This window comes from Biomphalaria glabrata, chromosome 4, assembly GCF_947242115.1.
Source record: "Biomphalaria glabrata chromosome 4, xgBioGlab47.1, whole genome shotgun sequence".
Classification (NCBI taxonomy): Eukaryota; Metazoa; Mollusca; class Gastropoda; family Planorbidae; genus Biomphalaria; species Biomphalaria glabrata.
The window spans coordinates 2,542,796-2,563,073 of NC_074714.1; the positions used below are offsets into that span (position 1 = coordinate 2,542,796).

The 20,278-nt window shown below is 38.8% G+C and overlaps 1 protein-coding gene across 1 annotated transcript in view; it reads left to right on the plus strand.

Annotated features, from left to right (window-relative positions):
* The window catches only part of LOC106060508 (MIP-related peptides-like), a 141,753-nt gene that overhangs the window by 13,929 nt on the left and 107,546 nt on the right, over positions 1 to 20,278 (plus strand). The window contains exon 2 of the mRNA XM_056026900.1: positions 19,112 to 19,243. The gene's annotated coding sequence lies outside the window, so the exon portion shown is untranslated. The remainder of the gene's footprint in view (positions 1 to 19,111; positions 19,244 to 20,278) is intronic.

A 20,278-nucleotide genomic window follows, 5' to 3' on the forward strand; every position in this document is an offset into this window, starting at 1 on the left:
CGTCGCCAGCTCGAATCCTGTTCGAGCTTTGCGCTACGATGTATTTTTTTAAAATCTGAATTCGCACAGCTTATAACATTGCGATCAGTTAATAAGGACAATTTTAACGAAGTCATTTATTTAAAAAAAAAGAATACTTAAACTTAATTGTGTTCAAAAGTTTTTTTTTTATTTATTTATTGCACATTTTATTTTTGGACGTTTTGCTGGCCACATGGCACCCTCGTTAACCTTAGAAACTGATGACCTTTAAATGATCTGCCCTATAGATCGCAAGGTCTGAAAGGAATAGTTTACTCATTTTTATACATGACTTTATTTGTTTATGAATGCGCCACTTAAAATGCACAGGTCACATGTTGGCGACCCACACTCTAAAAATAAATAATAATAATAAACATTACACATATATAAATATTATATTTCAACTCTCTACGGCCACAGCCGAAATTATCAAATTCAGTAATGTAATAACAGCTTTGATAACATCATGATGTTTTGTCCGGCGTGGGTATACCCAGCATTGCTTTGGCAGCATAATATAAAGGCTTCCGGTGAAGCGTGTATTATATGTGTGTAAAAAAAACTAAATTCTGTAATGTCGAAATGTACAAGTAAATTTTTTTTTCTCCAATCAATGATCATGAAACTAACACAAATCTATTTTATAAAATTAGCCAAGCATTTTTAGCTTAACTCTGGGAAATTGGAGGAATTTTTGTTTGAAACATCACAATTAATGTGTGGGTTGTCTACCCTTGCATATCGCGAAATCGTTTTGTTAAAAACAATTCAAAATATTGTCCTACTTTGAAGGAGAGAAGAGGAAGCTACCTCCAAACAGCACAAAACAGAGAAACGCCTATGGCTTACTTTTGTTTGAAGTAAGTTAGTTCCCCTTTCAGGCCCATGATCTGTAGGACAGATGATGTAAAGTCAACTGTTTCTGTGGCCCCTAGGCTTACGAGAGTGTCTTGTGTCCAGCACAACGACCAACCGCTTTAACTTTTCCCAAACTAATGTCAGGTACCCCCTTATAGCTGGCTGGACTAGGAAACGACGCGAGACAGAAAAGAAGTGCAATTTATTGTGTGCGTTGTATGGTGTTTCAATTACCATAGCATTTGTGTGTTGTTGTTTGTTTACATACTCTCAAGTTTCAAGTGTCACGATGCCACTCTTAAGCTCATTGTCACGATGCCACTCTAAACTCATTGTCACGATGCCACTCTAAACTCATTGTCACGATGCCACTCTAAACTCATTGTCACGATGCCACTCTAAACTCATTGTCACGATGCCACTCTAAGCTCATTGTCACGATGCCACTCTAAACTCATTGTCACGATGCCACTCTAAACTTATTGTTACGATGCCACTCTAAACTCATTGTCACGATGCCACTCTAAACTCATTGTCACGATGCCACTCTAAACTCATTGTCACGATGCCATTCTAAACTCATTGTCACGATGCCACTCTAAACTCATTGTCACGATGCCGCTCTAAACTCATTGTCACGATGCCACACTAAACTTATTGTTACGATGCCACTCTAAACTTATTGTCAAGATGCCGCTCTAAACTCATTGTCACGATGCCGCTCTAAACTCATTGTCACGATGCCACTCTAAACTTCTTGTCAAGATGCCGCTCTAAACTCATTGTCACGATGCCACTCTAGACTCATTGTCACGATGCCACTCTAAACTCATTGTCACGATGCCACTCTAAACTCATTGTCACGATGCCGCTCTAAACTCATTGTCACGATGCCACTCTAAACTTATTGTTACGATGCCACACTAAACTTATTGTTACGATGCCACTCTAAACTTCTTGTCAAGATGCCGCTCTAAACTCATTGTCACGATGCCACTCTAAACTCATTGTCACGATGCCACTCTAAACTCATTGTCACGATGCCACTCTAAACTCATTGTCACGATGCCACTCTAAACTCATTGTCACGATGCCGCTCTAAACTCATTGTCACGATGCCGCTCTAAACTCATTGTCACGATGCCACTCTGAACTTATTGTTACGATGCCACTCTAAACTTCTTGTCACGATGCCGTTCTAAACTCATTGTCACGATGCCACTCTTAACTCATTGTCACGATGCCACTCTAAGCTCAATGTCACGATGTCACTTTAAAATCAATGTCATGATGATACTCTAAACTTATGGTCACGATGTCACTCTTAAACTCATTGTCAATGCCACTTGAAACTCATTGTCACGATGCCACCCTAAACTCATTTTCACGATGTCATACTAAATCCAATGTCACTCTAAACGAAAGTTGTGATGGAACTCTAAATTCAATGTCATGAAAAATGTAGATTTTAACTCTGGGAATTTGGAGGAAACTGCTTCTGTGGCCCCTCGGCTGACGAGAGTGTCTTGTATCCAGCACAACAACCAATCGCTTTTCCCCAACTAATAGCTGGCTGGACTAGGAAACGACGCCAGACCGAAAAGAAGTGTAATCTTTTAGTGGGTTGTATGGTGCTTCAATACTATAGCATTTGTGTGTTGTTGTTTGTTTACATACTTTCAAGTTTCAAGTGTATATCTGATCTAATCTTCGCACTTTCATTAAATGGATGTGCCAGGTAGAGCTAGAATTCAACAAATTGTGATTTTGTATTGTATTAGAGGCGTGGTGGCTGATTAGTTAAACACTTAGCTTCCGAATTGACATGTCTCGGGTTCAAATCTCATTGAACACATTGATAATCCGAATTGACATGTCTCGGGTTCAAATCTCATAGAACACATTGATAAATACTGTAAAGATAATTTTTTTATTTTTAAATGTCAAAAAAAACAAAAAACAACAACAAATAATCGATTTTCTTAGGGACAAGAAAGAAAATGATATTGTTTCTGTAGCTGGAGAGACTATAGAAATAGTGCAAACCTTTAAAAACCTTGCTACTATCCTAGACAATAAACTAAATTTTACTGCAAATACTGATTATATCAGCAAAAAGGGCAGCAAAAATAAAATTACAATTACTGAGAAAACTGTCCTTGTTTAATGTTAGTGAAAAGGCCTTGGCTATGTTTTATCACGCTCACATCTGCAATATTTTAAGTTTTAATATCACTGCCTGGTATAGCAATCTGAGCATTAAAAATATTTTTAAAACTTCACAAAATTCTAAATGCTGCTGGTAAAGTCATTGGCAAAAATCAAAACCCATTTGGGCAGCTGCTTGAGACAAACATCCATAAAAAAGGTAAAAAGATTCTAAAAATAAAAAAACACCTTTGGGTCAGGATTTTGTGATTTTACCATCACAAAAGAGATACAAGACACCGATAGCAAAGACAAACAGACACAAACACTCTTTTGTTCCCCTGGCAATCAGATCATTAAATAGAAACAATCTGATATAAACTTTGTCACATGTAAATTATGAGTGAGTCTGGTGTGAATGTACATTTTGTTTTTTTATAGTTATAATGTTTTGTTTGGTGTAATGCACAAATTGTAAGACAAATTTCCTTACGGACAATAAAGATTATTATTATTATTATGTTAGAAATGAACGAGTAGTCATTCTCTGGCGTTGCCAGGGTCGAGTTTCGCTAAAGAGAAACAAAATTCATCGTAGTCCCTTTAACAGTTTCCACTGAGGAATTTTCTGGTGATGAGGCAGGTCTGCAGCAGTACAGGCCTTTGACAGGCAACGAAGATGTTCCTAGGAATGTTAAGGGCCTTGAAGGTGTCTGTGAGGTCAGTTGTTATTATCCCCTCGGTTGATATAACAATGGGGTATATTGTTATTTTGGACAATTTCCATATACGCTTAATCTCCAAGCCTAGGTTCCCATATTTTCTTTGTTTTTCTATCTCAGTTTTTCTTAAATTATGAGACAGTGGTACGGCGATATCGATAATGGTAGCGGTTTTTTCTTTTTTATCGATGAACAGCAGATCCGGGCGATTGAAATCTACCGTTTTGTCGGTCAGAATAGGCCTATCCCAGTACAGCAGATGTTCAGTAGACTCGAGAACCTCTTGCGGAGAGTATTTATAATAAGGGGGAGTGTCCTTACCAATCAATTTGTACGTCAAAGCCAGGTGTTGGTGTATTAACTTTGCAACTTGGTTATGGCGACCTAGGTAGGCTGATTCTGATAGGGCTGGACATCCTGCCATAATGTGTTCAATCGACTCGCCCACATTTCCACATTTTCGGCATTTGTCGACAACATTGAGTTTCAGGATATGCTTCTCGTAATTTTTTGTCCTGATTACTCTGTCCTGTATTGCTGTAACAAAGCCTTCTGTTTCAGGGTAGAGATGACCTGCTTTGAGCCATTATTATTATTATTATTATTATTGGTTGGGGAAACGTATAGACGTTTGGTCGTTGTGCTGGTCACATGATACCCTCGTTAACCGTGGGCAAGAGAATAAGATGACTTTTACATTAGCCACCCATAGATCGCAAGTACCATAGTTACTTTAGTTTTATTGAGTCTTAAACTATTTCGTTAGTCTGTTGACCGTTTCGCTCCATTCCTCTTTGTCTTTTGTATTTGATAGAATCTCTTTCAATGGCAGGCCTGTCCATTCTTTTATGGTGTCTTCCCATCGCTTTCTCTGTCTGCCTCTTCTTCTTTTTTCTGGTACTGTTCCCTGAAGGAAGGTTTCCGAGAGCCCCGAAGACATTTTAATATGGCCATAGATTTGTAACTTGCGTTTTTTTTACGATAGTTAGCAGGTCATCATGGGGTCCAATCGCTGTAGTAACCCTGTCTCTAATCTCTTGGTTTGTGATGCGGTCTTTATATGTGATACCTAGGATCGTCCTCTCTAGCTCTGCAGTCAGCGTCTAAGACTCACAAGCATATAAAAATGTGGCCATGACCAGGGAGCACATCAGTCTGATTTGTACTGAGGGCTATGCCTTTGTCTTTCCATATTATTTTAAGTTTTGAACGGGCTGTTACAACCAGCTATATCAGCGGTTCTCAACCTTTTATGTTCGGCGACCCCTTTTCACAATCCCCCACTCTGCCGCGACCCCCCCTCCCCGCACACACATACAGCAATAGAAGAGTAGACAATGTCAATCCATATTTTGGATCGTCTTAGGCGACCCCTGGCAAATCGTCAATCGACCCCCCAGGGGGTCGCGATCCACAGGTTGAGAACTCCTGAGCTATATGAACACAATTTTAGTTTTGATGTTTACAGGTTTTGCTGGCATTTAATTTAATCATTAAATGAAGCCAAAAGTTTCCCTATAGATATTTTTTTTCTTTAATTAGTCGGCTTATCTTTCAATAACATGCAATAAAAACTCATCAATAGCAGACATTTTTTTGTATATTTATTTACTCAGGAAGTCTTAGGACGACTGAAATTAAAAGATGAACCAGGAAAAAAAGGTGTTCATTTCTTTAAATAAAATAAATAAAAGTGCTAGAAGTATGCAGAAAGTGCGACCCTATTTCTTAAACATGTTTTAGTAAATATTTAGAGTTTAAAGATATTTTATTTCCACGGCATACCCTACTTTTAGTTTAAGCACTTTTCAATTGTTTATGATTTAATACTTGTGAATTATGATAACGATTATTACTTTTCAAAGACAGAAGAGCGATTTTCAAGATTCATAAAAGCGAATTCCCTTGCAGATTGAAATAGGAGTTTATGTATTATTGTAAAGAAAAAAAAAGTGCCTATTTCAGATCTTGTAATCTATGGGGGCTTGCCACATGACACACTCCTTAAATAGGTTGCCACATGACACAATCCTTAAATAGGTTGCCACATGACACACTCCATAAATAGCTTGCCACAAGACACACTTTATAAATAGTTGGCCACACGACACACTCCATAAATAGCTTACCAGATGACTTACTCCATAAATAGTTGGCAACACGACACACTCCATAAATAGCTTGCCAGATGACTTACTCCATAAATAGTTGGCAACACGACACACTCCATAAATATACGACACACACCACATATAGATCTAATTAGCCGCATCACAAATAGGTTTTCTAACACGCTCCACAAACAGCATATCTCAGCCAATTTCAATGCCCTGGCAATTACATTTAAATAGCATTTTAAATATGCAAATAAGAGTAACCTATAAAGAATAATACATCTTGGTTAATATTAAATCTAAGTTTTGAAATCCTATGCGCTGGACTATTCATTCGCCTCATTCTAGATAATTGTTGCTTTTGAGATGTTATACGTTATTTAACCCATGTTTGTGCGTGTGTGTTTCGAGCGAAATGAATGCCTGACCTTTGCATCACCTAGTATCTCAGTTAATTGTTATAGATGAACTCGGAGCAGACATATTGGCGGTTTACGTTTCGCTTCGTGTCCATTATTTTAACCGCTGCCTATTTTTGGATCAGCGTAAGAACAAACTTGTCGAGTGGTATTCTAAGCCGACGCAAATATTTCCTGATTAAGAAAGGCAGTTACATAACAAGCTTCGTGTTTAGTGATTTTTTTTTAAGAACGAAAAGTTAGGATCACAGACCTATATACATTATATCTAGGCTGGAGAGACAAGAATTTCGTATCAGATGAATAATACATGGTGGCTGATTGGAAAAGCGCTTGGTTTCCAAACCGGGGGTCGCAGGTTTGAATCCTAGTGAAGACTTGGATTTCTAATTTATATTAAAATATGATTTTGTGGAAAGTATTAAATTTTTGGGGGGCTGATCATATTATTTTAAAAATCTCATGAAGAATTTGTTTTTGACTCGAGGTTTTAAAAATGCCATTTTAATGACAATTTCATATATATACAACATGACATTTTCACACGGAACTTAAGCTTTACCAAATATAAGTTGCATTTTGTAGAAAACATTCTCCTTAGACACCACATATTTGTTACATTAATATGCAAAAGGGAGACAATAAATGTGTAACGTTGATAGATAAAAATAAAAGGTAAGCAACTCTTGGTGTACTTTATCGTGACGATATTTAGAAGAACTTTTTTTCCCCCCGCTATTCATTAACGTTCATATCATCAGTAAGTAATTGGCATTTTAGTTGTTAGCGACACTAGTCGGAAAGAAAGACAATCTCCAGTGTTAAAATGTCAGGCAGGGAAAGGACTTGTAAATTCATGTTATAGTATCTAAACTGTAGTTATGGACTTTATTCTATTGCTGCACTTTCGTAACTTCTTCTTCCTCGTTCTCATTATTATGTTGGAGAGTTCTGATGACTAGACCAATATATGAGATGAACTGTTGGAGCGTTCTGATGACTAGACCAATATACTAGATGAACTGTTGGAGCGTTCTGATGACTAGACCAATATACGAGATAAACTGTTGGAGAGTTCTGATGACTAGACCAATATACTAGATGAACTGTTGGAGAGTTTTGATGACTAGACCAATATACTAGATGAACTGTTGGAGCGTTCAGATAACTAGACCAATATACTAGATGAACTGTTGGAGCGTTCTGATGACTAGACCAATATATGAGATGAACTGTTGGAGTGTTCTAATGACTAGACTAATATATGCGATGAACTGTTGGAGAGTTCTGATGACTAGACCAATATACTAGATGAACTGTTGGAGAGTTCTGATGACTAGACCAATATACTAGATGAACTGTTGGAGAGTTCTGATGACTAGACCAATATACTAGATGAACTGTTGGAGCGTTCTGATGACTAGACCAATATACGAGATGAACTGTTGGAGCGTTCTGATGACTAGACCAATATACTAGATGAACTGTTGGAGCGTTCTGATGACTAGACCAATATACGAGATGAACTGTTGGAGAGTTCTGATGACTAGACCAATATACTAGATGAACTGTTGGAGCGTTCTGATGACTAGACCAATATACTAGATGAACTGTTGGAGCGTTCTGATGACTAGACCAATATACTAGATGAACTGTTGGAGCGTTCTGATGACTAGACCAATATACTAGATGAACTGTTGGAGAGTTCTGATGACTAGACCAATATACTAGATGAACTGTTGGAGCGTTCAGATGACTAGACCAATATACTAGATGAACTGTTGGAGCGTTCTGATGACTAGACCAATATACTAGATGAACTGTTGGAGCGTTCTGATGACTAGACCAATATACTAGATGAACTGTTGGAGCGTTCAGATGACTAGACCAATATACTAGATGAACTGTTGGAGCGTTCTGATGACTAGACCAATATACTAGATGAACTGTTGGAGCGTTCTGATGACTAGACCAATATACTAGATGAACTGTTGGAGAGTTCTGATGACTAGACCAATATACTAGTTGAACTGTTGGAGCGTTCTGATGACTAGATCAATATATGAGATGAACTATCGGAGCGTTCAAATGACTAGACCAATATATGAGATGAACTGCGCAGTGGTTTTCAAATCAGGCAGCTCTCCATATAGTTTTCTTTCTATTGGGGGTGTTTAGGGGCCAATGTCTTGATCGAGCCTCTTGGTAAAGAATGCCGTTTTGAAGGACATGGTCAGCATTCTCTGGTGACACTCCACATGGGTAGAATTCAATGGCTCCAATTTTGAGCCTCCTTAACATATGTTGTCTCATTCTGTTGTGTCCAGTTCTAAGGTGAAAGATTAGACGTTGATCTTGTCGGCATAGCTTATAAAAGGCGTCATCTTTCTTGTGATTCGGATGAGAGCTTGTCCATTTATTCACTATTAGTTTCTTCATTTCTTCTGGACAGAGTGCAAGGTTTAATTGTGTGTTTGTTCTCCCACACTTGGCGAGTGTGTATGCCTTTTCATTTCCTTTTAGTTCTATATTTTGCTGGTATCCATTGGTTACTTTTTTTTTTAGCTGTTGTTGTTGAACTTTATAAGTGCTGTCCTGAGTCGACTTTCGTAACTAATGGAGGGGATAGCCCGACTCAGAGAGTGAAAAAATATTCCTCATCTGATCTTTAAATAAAAATTAACAATGACTTTCCAACGTTCTTGGCTGCACAATCTATTGCCTGTTGATAATGGTTTAAATCTAAGGCAAGCACTGAACGAAAGGAATGAAGCGTAATTTTTAACTTAACTCTTTCACTCCTGAATGACGATACCAACGTTGATTTGACCCAATGAAATTAAATTAATTTTTAGTTTTTTTTAATTTTATTTCCGTTATATAAAAAAAGATCATGGATTCTTCTATAATTATATACCTGATTGCATAAAATAAATTATTGAAGTTTAATCATAACAGGGAAGTGAAACACAAATGAGGAAATTGAATAATTCCATCAAAAAATAGAAAATAATTCCGGAGGGAAAGAGTTAAAGAATGAGGCAAATAGAGACCTCAAAGCTAGCAAAGACCTTCCTTCAGGGAACAATGTCAGGAAAAAGAAGAAAAGGCAGACAAAAAAAGGGATGGAAAGGCAGCCTAAAAGTATGGACGGGCCATTGCAAATCAAAAGGAAATGGAGAAAGACGGTTAACAGATCTTGCGTGCTGCCCCAATGGTCCAATAGACCAACAGATAGGTGAACGGGAAGGTGATCAAACATAAAGACCTACCACTCATTTCTGCTTTGAACACACATCATGGGCCAGATTTCAACTGTCTCTTCTTGCTCATTTAAACATTCCGTTCATGTCCCGTGTTGATAGTGCGCTGGTGCGCATGTTGAACAGTGCGCTGGTGCGCACCATAAGTGAATTTCAAGAGCGGATTTATCACAGTGTATATACACAACTGCTTTGCAAACATCCAGTAACTGCGTGAGTCGGTCTGCCTTGATTCTCATCAACGTCATCGTCATCGTCAGCAAACGTCTGTTGATAATTGTCTGTTGGTTTAATAAGCTTATGTCAAGGTTAATGTCTAGTTTCATTTGACGTCACAGCAATGTCCCCCCCCCCCTCCTCCACGTTCAGTCAACAACATAATTATACCGTCCAGTGTTTAGACGTGCGCGAGTGTGTGGTGAAAAGACACGAGCTTATGTTTGAATGTGTGTGGGTGTGTGGGGAGAGGATATGTGGGGTAAAGGTGTGGGGTGAAGCAGGGGGAGGGCTGTGGTTGTGAGGGGGGGGGGTCATCTCTCTACTTTGCTGCCTGGTCGTGTGGATTACGCTTTAGGATATCGCTTTGATGGTCCTGAGTTCGAAACCTTCAGGCCGCCATCCCCCCCCCCCCACCACACATGCGTTCTGTGGGAGGTCTGGGAATAGAAAATTGGGTACAAGGAATGAGCGAATCCATGCGAGACCAATTGTTATAGAATGCCTCAACACTGACCTGCAACGTCGCAACCTGTGGGCAGTTTAGACCAATATCTCGTTGCAACGTCACTGGTACAACGCCACGACCTGTGGCGTGGCCACGAGCTATTGGTCCTAACTGCCCACAGATTGCGGCGTCGCTGGTCAGTGTTGAGCCCTTCTATAACTATTGGTCTCTATCGATGTCATCGTATATTCTCGATAGTTAGAATCTCGTTTGTAGCGTGTGCACTTGTCTATATTTTCATTGGCTACCTTTGTAGAGCATTTATGCTTTGGGTCAAAATACTATTAAATATGAATTGTTTTAAAATGTAAGCACCAAGTATGTGGAACTCTTCAATTCGGAAGGAAAATTTTGAAACGTGAAGAGAAAGCAAAATAAAAACTATTGTTCTCATGTCGATGGATTTGATTAGAACAGTGGTTCCCAAACTGTGTTCCGCGGAACTCTGGTGTTCCGCGAGGCCTGAATAGGTGTTCCGCGAACTACTGGAATAATAACTAGTTGGTCACCGCGTGAATTAGTCTCTATAAAAAAAATAAGCAAAGTGTTCCGTTAAATACTCACAAAGTGCGAAGAGTTCCGTTAAGGAAAAAGTTTGGAAACACTGGATTATAGAAACACGTCATCATCATCATCCCAGTGGCGCTACAGCCCATGGAGGGCTCTGGCCTGCTTTAACACATCCTTCCATTCAGATCTCTCCTGGGCCTTTCGTCTCCACGCCCTAACCCCAAGCTGCTTCAGATCTGCTTCCACGTCATCTATCCATCGCATTCGGGGTCTGCCTTTGGGTCGCCTGCCTTTTGGTTTTTGCCTGTATACGATTTTCGCCCCTCTGTTGTCTGACATTCTTTCAAGGTGACCTGCCCAACGTAGTCTGTTCTTTTTAATTTCGTTCACTATTGGTGGGTCTTTATATAATTGATATAACTCATGGTTAGTGCGTGTCCTCCACCCTGTTTCATCCTGTATGGCACCATAGATTTTCCTATAGAAACACGTAACATCACGAAATGTAGAGACACTTAAGGACAGAAGGATCACAAATAAGTAATAAAACACAACCCTAATTTGCAAATACAAAAAAAAAAAAAAAAAACCTTATAAAAAATACTCAGAAAGACAGAAAGATGGAGGCACATTTCTTACTCTATATGCTAGGAAACTCCTTCTTCCCTAGCGCCGTTGGAGCATGGAATGCGTTGCCTGAATCAGACAGGAAATCGACTCAGCAGAGTTTAAGTGATTGAGTAACATGCATGACTAGATTGAGTCATGAAATGTGTAGGATGTCCTTCGCTCTTGAAGTCTGTGATATATAAGATATCATAGTTTCCTTACATTTTAAGCCAATATAAATCTGTTACGACCTTAATGACCTGTATACCCTGTGCATGCTGGGAGTCTCAACTTCCGCTTCCCCTGCGCTTGCAGCGCTCCCTAGAACACCTCCCGCTCAAAACATACACCCAGATCTGGTCACTTCTCGTCTTTCTAATAATTATTGTACTTCGGTCACTAATTGGTCTCTTTGTGTGCGTCATTGAACTAATCAACAATAGTTGTGAGTATAGCCTTACTCCATACTAATTAAGCCGACACGTGTGCGAATAGAGTCTTATCAATTTTTTTAAGAACTGACAAACATACAACAACATTTCTATTCTAATAATTACAAGCTCATCTCTTTAGTATTAAACCAAGCTGTTTCAAAATAATAAAAAAAATAACATAAACGAATCCACATTTAGAAATCTATGTAATTTGAGTCTTATCGTCTAGGTTTTTATTCGCGCGGCTGTCAGTATCATTAAGTCTACTATTCACCTTTGATGGATGCCTTTGTTATATGTTTTTGAAAATTATCAGATTTCTGGGTTTTTTTTTGCTACACAACATTTGTTCCTTTTCTTCGGGGGCTGTATCATGCTTAAAACGTGAATTCTGAAAAGAGAGTTGCTTTTTATATTTTATATAACGATTGATGTGGCCGTTTGCCCCCTTGATTCTGTAAAAAGAAACGAGGCTTTGTCTAAATGCCTCTTTTATAATAGAGAAAACAAAAAAAAACTTCCATTTCTAATAGACAAACACTAATGTAGGGGCAAATGGCATCTCAGATTACGCCTGTCATATTTCATATGTGTCACTTGTTTAAGCAGAAGTAGAGCTTTAGTAAGGATGGGGTGGGGGGGGGGGTGGAAGGGAGAGGAGTCGAAGTGAAAATGTATCGTTGATAGGAGTGGTATCGCTCTGTTGAAATCAGTTATAACTGTCAGTGAAATCGAGTACATGTTGTAATCGTTGACAACCGAATTTCCGACGAGTATTCAGTTTCTCGACCCTGACCAATTTATTTATATTTTTTTGGTCTTTTAATTGTATCAGTCGTTGGGTGGAGGGGGGGGGGGGATATGACTGGCAAGTGGGGGGGGGGGTCTTAACCTGAGGAGGCGACCATTGTTTTAAAATGATGGGCCGCGTGTCGACGTGAAATGGTAGCCATAGATTATTATGATTGTAGAATCTAAATAGGAAAAACATACAAACGTAATTTAAAAAACAACAAAGCATATATTAAGTGTAGTGGTTTCACTTAATTTGGATCAGTTTTGTATTGGGTGTGGGAGAAATAACGTGTACAAACTTTTTACTATACAGACAGACAGAGTTGATGTAACCTTTGTAAAAACAGGTCACATCTATTTGTGATGAGTCTGTCATGTCTGCGATGAACTACTGTATGCTAGATGGCGTGTGGTATGCGCTATGGGTTCGATGGTTCCTGGTTCGAATCCTACCCGCCTCCAACCCACCCATGCCGTTCTGCAGTAATTATCTTCAGTTCTGAAGACTTAGACTTACTTAGATCCTTCCGCGCCGTTGGGCGCATTGGGCGGCAAGCTGTCTCAACAAAGATCTTTCACTCGCAACGTCTGAAGCCTTTTCCCTCTTGGTTTCCACTGGGCTGAGGTCCTTCATGAAAGTGTGACGCCAAGTTATAAGAGGACGTCCCTGTTTGCGATTTACTTATATTGGCCTTCATGTCATCGCAACTCTTGGTATGCGTAATTTATTTTGTTGGAGAACATGTCCCGCAAACAAACTGCAAGGCAAACTTACGAACAACTCGCAACAAGATGCTGAAGCTTTTATAGTTGACCGATGCTATACTTAGTTCCTCCTCTCCAAAGAAGTATTTCCTGCACACACCACTATTAAAATTGCCACCTGAACAAAATAAACTCCACACAACTCCCCCTCTGCAGACACTGCGCCCAGCTTTTGAAACCGTAAACCATATCCTCTTTGAATGCCCCTCCCTAATCCACCTTAGGCAGACCCTTCTTCCACTACAGCCCAACATAACCAACACCCTGTACGGCAGTGCTGAACAACTGAAGAAAACAGCACAATTTTTTTTCCATGGCACAGTCTGCAAAAGAGCTGACAGCTCAGCAGCGATAAAGTTGGCTAGAAGAAGAAGAAGAAGAAGAAGAAGAAGAGCTGACCGAAACAGTCAAGTCAGTGGGCAACAAGTAAATCCTTGCAACGGATAAACTAGATGCTGCCTGTACGAATCTTACTTCCAACAGAAATATTTTATCCTGTTACAAAAAAAACAACAGATCATTCCCTTGTTACGTCAAGCTGCTACGTCGTTTGTTCTATTTCTATGAGCATTGTACGAAATTACTGCTAAATTTAGAACACTACAAAATATTTATACGTTTATTATTGACTAGTAGCTCAAACAGGAGTTCTATTTCTTGTCATTGTCGTGACAACCCAGAATATTCTTTTTCAGTTAGCACATTTCGCATTGATGCCAGGTGTGTAACAATTAATTTGGGGGCATTTCTACATTACGTCTGTCTCTAGTCTTTTTGTATGTAAATGAGGCATTGAATCACTTCAACATAATACATGTGTAAACACGTATTCAAACGTGTAGATATGTGTGTGAATAAATAAATAAGTGAATATTATATATAAATAAATAAATACATAAATATTTATGTATATAAGATATATATATATCTTCTTCATCTTCACCTATTCTATAGTCTGATGGACTGTTGGAGATCTGTTGACTTTCTCTATTCCTTTCTGTCATTTTGTCTTTTGCGGTGGATAGAATTTCTTTCAAAAGCAGATTCTTTTACGTAGTCTTACATCGCTTTATCTGTCTGCCTTTTCTTTTTTTTCCCTGGGAATGTTCAGTGAAGGAAGAACATAAGTACCTTCAAATGTGGCTATAGAGATTTGATATGCGTTTTTTTTTAACAGTAGTTGGCAGGTTATCTCAAACATTTTAACAGTGACAACAGTAGAAGATTATAAATTATGTTAATGTTAATTGACTTAGTCTTACACGATTTGGCAATACGCAATGACAACAAGGCGATACGCTAAGACACTATGGCCATAGGCAAAGTAAATATGGCCATAGGCAAAGTAAATATGGCCATAGGCAAAGTAAATATGGCCATAGGCAAAGTAAATATGGCCATAGGCAAAGACAATAATTCAATATGCAGAGACAGTGTGGTGTGTCAATATGCAGAAACAATCTTACAATAGGCAACGACAATATGGCAATAGGCAATGTCAGTATGCCAATAGGCAAAGACACTATGGCCATAGGCAAAGACAATAATTCAATAAGCAGAGACAGTGTGGCAATGTGGCTATTGACTTAAGAAGTGTGTCAACTGGTAACACTACGTTGCAATAGGCTAAAGCAGTGCTTCCCAAACTGTGCTCCGCGGAACCCCAGTATTTCACGAGGCCTGACTAGGTGTTTATAGAACTACTGGGATAATTAACTATTAGACCACCACGTGAAGTAATCTCACTAAAAAAAAAAAAGCAGTGTTCCTCTTAAGTCTTAGAATGTGCAAAGTGTTCCGCTTAAGTCTTAGAATGTGCATAGTGTTCCGCTTAAGTCTTAGAATGTGCAAAGTGTTCCGCTTAAGTCTTAAAATGTGCAAAGTGTTCCGCTTAAGTCTTAGAATGTGCAAAGTGTTCCGTTCAGGAAACAGTTTGGGAAACACTGGGCTAAAGCACTTGGGCGAGAGGCAAATACAGGGTCCAGTGAGATGCTGTGTTAAGGAAAGTGAAGATGTGGATGACCATTGAAATAACGATATCTTAAAGAGAAAAACAACAACCGGAAGTCCAAACCAAAGCCTCTCGCGCTCTTCACTCGGGTCAAAGTGGAAGACTATCTAATTATCATTACCCACAACTCTTTCTGTTCTAAATGTACTTCAGCCTTAACGTCTTCAAATATAAGGAAATACAAAACTAAACAAAAAATGAAAACCACATTTCTGACGAGGATTTACTTTATAAAAAGCACCACAACACAATTGTTTTTATTCATAGCACTGTATAGAAATAATAAGGTACCATCTTTCAGACCCTGCGATTTATAGGACAGTTGATGTGAAGATCATTTATCTCCTTGGCCGACTGTTAATAATGGTACCATGTAAATTATCTTCAACTCTGAAGGAACATCCGAAACATGTAAAACATTTACAAACACTTTTGCTTTTTAACAAAATGCAAGCTAGATTTATTTAACTGCTAACTACTTCCTCTGTGTTTCATTGTAGACACTCATTAGGTCTTCTTCTATTGTAGACACTTATTATGTCTTCTTCTATTGTAGACACTTATTACGACTTCTTCTATTGTACACACTTATTACGACTTCTTCTACGTCCACTAGTCTTGTCCTTATAATTTTGACAATGATACCGAAAGTCGCTAATTTATGTCTCTGTGTAATTACGACATTGGAATTATATTAGAATTGAAACACACGTATAATTTAGGTGCAAAATAAATACAAGCGCATTAAGAATATAAGCGCCAATCAATTAAGAAATAACTTGATAGTAATCATATTACAACTTGCGTACGACACGAGCCCCTCCCGCTCCTGAGGCGATGTTTTGATAACAACTTGACATCAAGCTCCGTCTCCGCCCCAACCCCCAATTACCTGTCTCTTTCTCTCGCTCTCTTTCTCTCTTTTCCGCGTTTCCTGATTCCACCCGGGGCGTTAAAATGAGAACAATACGTTAGAAAACTTTGGAGGTATTGAATTTAACATTGCAAGCAATATCCACTTTCCAATGACCTCCCTGCAATATCCACTTTCCAATGACTACCCTGCAATATCCACTTTCCAATGACTACCCCGCGGTTGGTCCCTGCCACAAATCTTGGTTCTCCTTTCTCTTTCCAGCACAGAAAGAGCTCAGGCCTCTCAGAGCAAGAGGTCCTCTATATGCGCCCTCCACCCAAACCCACCATAGACTACAAACAAGTCGCTACCGAACAGAGACAAAGACACTATTAGCATCTGACTGCGACTCGAAATATTTGTGCCTTTAAAATGTTTGTAAAATGTTTGTAAAATGTTTTACATGTTTCGGATGTTCCTTTAAAGTTGAAGATAATTACTTCCTAGTCCAAACCTCCCGCAGGACGACGGGGGATGGGAGCGGGCACGGTTTGAACCCTGGACCATCGATAAATCTGAACGACAGTCCAGCGCGCAAACCGCACGACCAGGCAGCCATCCGGTCTTTATGTACTTAATTATTGAAATCTGAAAAGTTACACAATAATAACAAGGCTCGCCTTCAAGCCCGAAGACTAAAGCGGAATGCAGTATTTCCCGTGGCTACGCTGCCCCAGCAGCGACCTACCTATTTTGCCACATCCAGCGCAGGCATAACCATTGTCCACCTGTGGTCGATTTAAGATTATATTTCTGTCGTCCACGTCTGTCGTCTGCAGCGGATTTTCTTTTGGTCTCAAAATATGGAACAAGAAAAACATTTTTTTTTTAAATCTTTTTTAAAACGACAATAATTCCTATATACAACTTACAGCGCAAATTTTTTATTGTATATAAGAAATAAATGTTAGATTTAAAAAAAAAAGGCCATGCTTGCTCCCCCCCCCCTTTTGCCCACCCAGGTTTTAGGGTTCCTCGAAAATACGAGTTGAATAGAGGTAATGTAATAATAACAGTAGATTTGGTTGATTGGTCTACCGGTTAATTGGACTATCCGCTTATTCGGGCCGAATCCTATTAGAACATGAATGTAACAAGAGTTCGTGTAATCGGAACAGCTAAATATAAAAAGCCAAAACGATCGCGTTTCAATGTGACCTGATTAATCAGCAACTACTGTGTCCCATGGGATGGTGTGTCATTAGGAATCATGTTAGTTGTTTTGTTTGTTTTTGTTTTTTTCTGACTCCCTGACTCCCTGTCTCCCTGTCTCCCTGACTCCCTGTCTCCCTGACTCCCTGTCTCCCGACTCCCTGACTCCCTGTCTCCCTGACTCCCTGATTCCCTGTCTCCCTGACTCCCTGACTCCCTGTCTCCCGACTCCCTGACTCCCTGACTCCAATTCTCGGATCACGTTGTAAATTAGCAAAGTTATTCATTAGCAGAGACAAGATATTTATCAATAAAATAAAAAGTAACGAATTAATATCCAATTAGTCAATTAATCACTGTGGTATGTCATTATTTTGTTGAATAGCAACAAGGGAAACTAATACTTAGTATTCACAGGTATGGCTAAATTTGTTGGGTTTAGTCCCCTTAAATAATTGTTAACGCTATTTCTCCCTCACGCATTCTCCGATCAAGTTGATACTTTAAACAATTATTTATCGCACCAAACAAAACAGGAATTAATAAACAAAGATATTCAATTGGTCAATTAATTTTCGGTAATTAATTATTTTTTTTATATCGAATAAGGGAAATAGCTTGTACATTATTCTTCCCCTTTAAATCATCTTTTTTTTTTTAAGGATTTTTTTTTATATATTTTGATTGCTTGCTTTCAAATCAACAGTGTGCACATTATCAAACTGCAGAATCCAATTTGTGTAAGCTCTTCTGCTTGTGACTTTAATTTCGTTGGCCATTTTGAATATAGCGTCCCTAGTACTCATTAGGTTATCGTGAAAATCTCCATAAGTTAATTATATTTTTTGAAAAGTATATAGATCTATACGGGATTCTGTTAATTATATCCCTAGCATTCGTCTTTTCCCAATCAATTAAACTCAATATCTTGATGTCACTTTAAACTCATTGTCACGATGCCACTCAAAACTCATTGTCACGATGCCACACTAAACTTATTGTTACGATGCCACTCTAAACGTCTTGTCACGATGCCGCTCTAAACTCATTGTCACGATGCCACTCTTAACAAATTGTCACGATGCCACTCTAAGCTCAATGTCACGATGTCACTTTAAAATCAATGTCATGATGATACTCTAAACTTATGGTCACGATGTCACTCTAAACTCATTGTCAATGCCACTGTAAACTCATTTTCACGATGCCACCCTAAACTCATTTTCACAATGTCATACTAAATCCAATGTCATGAAAAATGTAGTACTAATTCATGGAACTAGATTTTAACTCCACAATATTTGTGTCTTTTCAACCGAGTCATGAAACATGGTCTTCAGGAACGAGACTTTTCTTCATGTAGTGATGTCCTGACGCAGATGTCCTGACGCAGATGTCCTGACGCGCTTTTCAGATGCTTTACAATAAAGAAATGCTTTTTTTGAATTAGGACGAAAACTGCGATGTAATTACCTTTCAATGGGTTATATCTAAAATCAATGGGTTAAATCAAAAACTATATCCCAGAGAGGATTTTTTTTTTTTTCAAACACTGATCCAGTGTCCAGTAATGTGTTTGATCATAGCATGAATTTTAACAAGTTTGTTACTTTAGTTTTTGTTACATTCTAACGTAACATTTCACAGACCACAAGGAGCCAAAAGTACATCAAGAACAGATAACTGCAACTTCCGCTTACAGCGACGTTTTTTTTTATTTGTCCCTGAAGAGGGCTCCAGAACATCTGTGAATCTTTTCATGCCAGTTTCAAGTCGCAGGTAAGGGCTTGTATTGTCTTGTCGAGGTCGTATTGGGTGCTTTCATCTCAGCTGTCCCTTGACTTTGGTCGTAGGGGTGTTATGGCAATGCGTGGAACCAAATCATTGCACCCCTGTCTGTCAGCAGCTGTTCTTAGCAGAATACCAATAGAGAGGGTCCATTCTTTCATGTTTTTCAGCAAGATTTCTTTTTTTTTTTGGACGAATTATTTCTGTATTCTTCTTCCAATGTACTCTGAAGGCAGGCTGAAGTATGACTTTTTAAACTAAGTCATGTCCTACAATACGACTACACCAACTCAAATCTTGTCTCATTACAGCAGGGGTTCTCAACCTGTGGATCGCGACCCCCTTGGGGGTCGATTGACCATTTGCTAGGGGTCGCCTAAGACCATCGATAATATGGATTGTTATTGACTACTCTTCTATTGCTGTATGTGTGTTTGTGTGTGTGTGCTGGGGGGTCGCGGCAGAGTGGGGAATTGTAAAAAGGGGTCGCCGAACTTAAAAGGTTGAGAACCGCTGCATTACAGGGAGCGGAACATGTCGTAGGCATGAGATAAAAATGATGTATACTATTATATTTGCCTTGAAATTAAGTCCGTTTGAAAATGAAAATTTTCAACAATGAAAAAAACAACGTATTGATGTCGAAAGGTCGACTATAATGTCTTCAAGGGACATTCTCTAGCTAGACGTGAGTAGAGAAGCCAATCCATTAATTTTTTTGACTTTCCACTTTTGAGCGAAATAATTATTAAGCATATAAACCAAGTATGGAAATTTCTTTTCTTGACAAACATTTAGTCGACTGTCTACCTCCAAATGGTCTTTGGTGTCTTTCCTAAATGAAAAGTTGTGCTCAGACCTCAGAGACTTTCATCTAATGATGATGCCATTCCTTTTTAAAACAACTATTTTTTGAAGAGAGACGCAACTTCTATAGGGGAGAGAGGTGGAGAAAAATATTGCTGGGTGAATGTCATAGATCTAAAGCGAAAATTTTGTAGTGAAATAAAAATTAATTTGATAAAA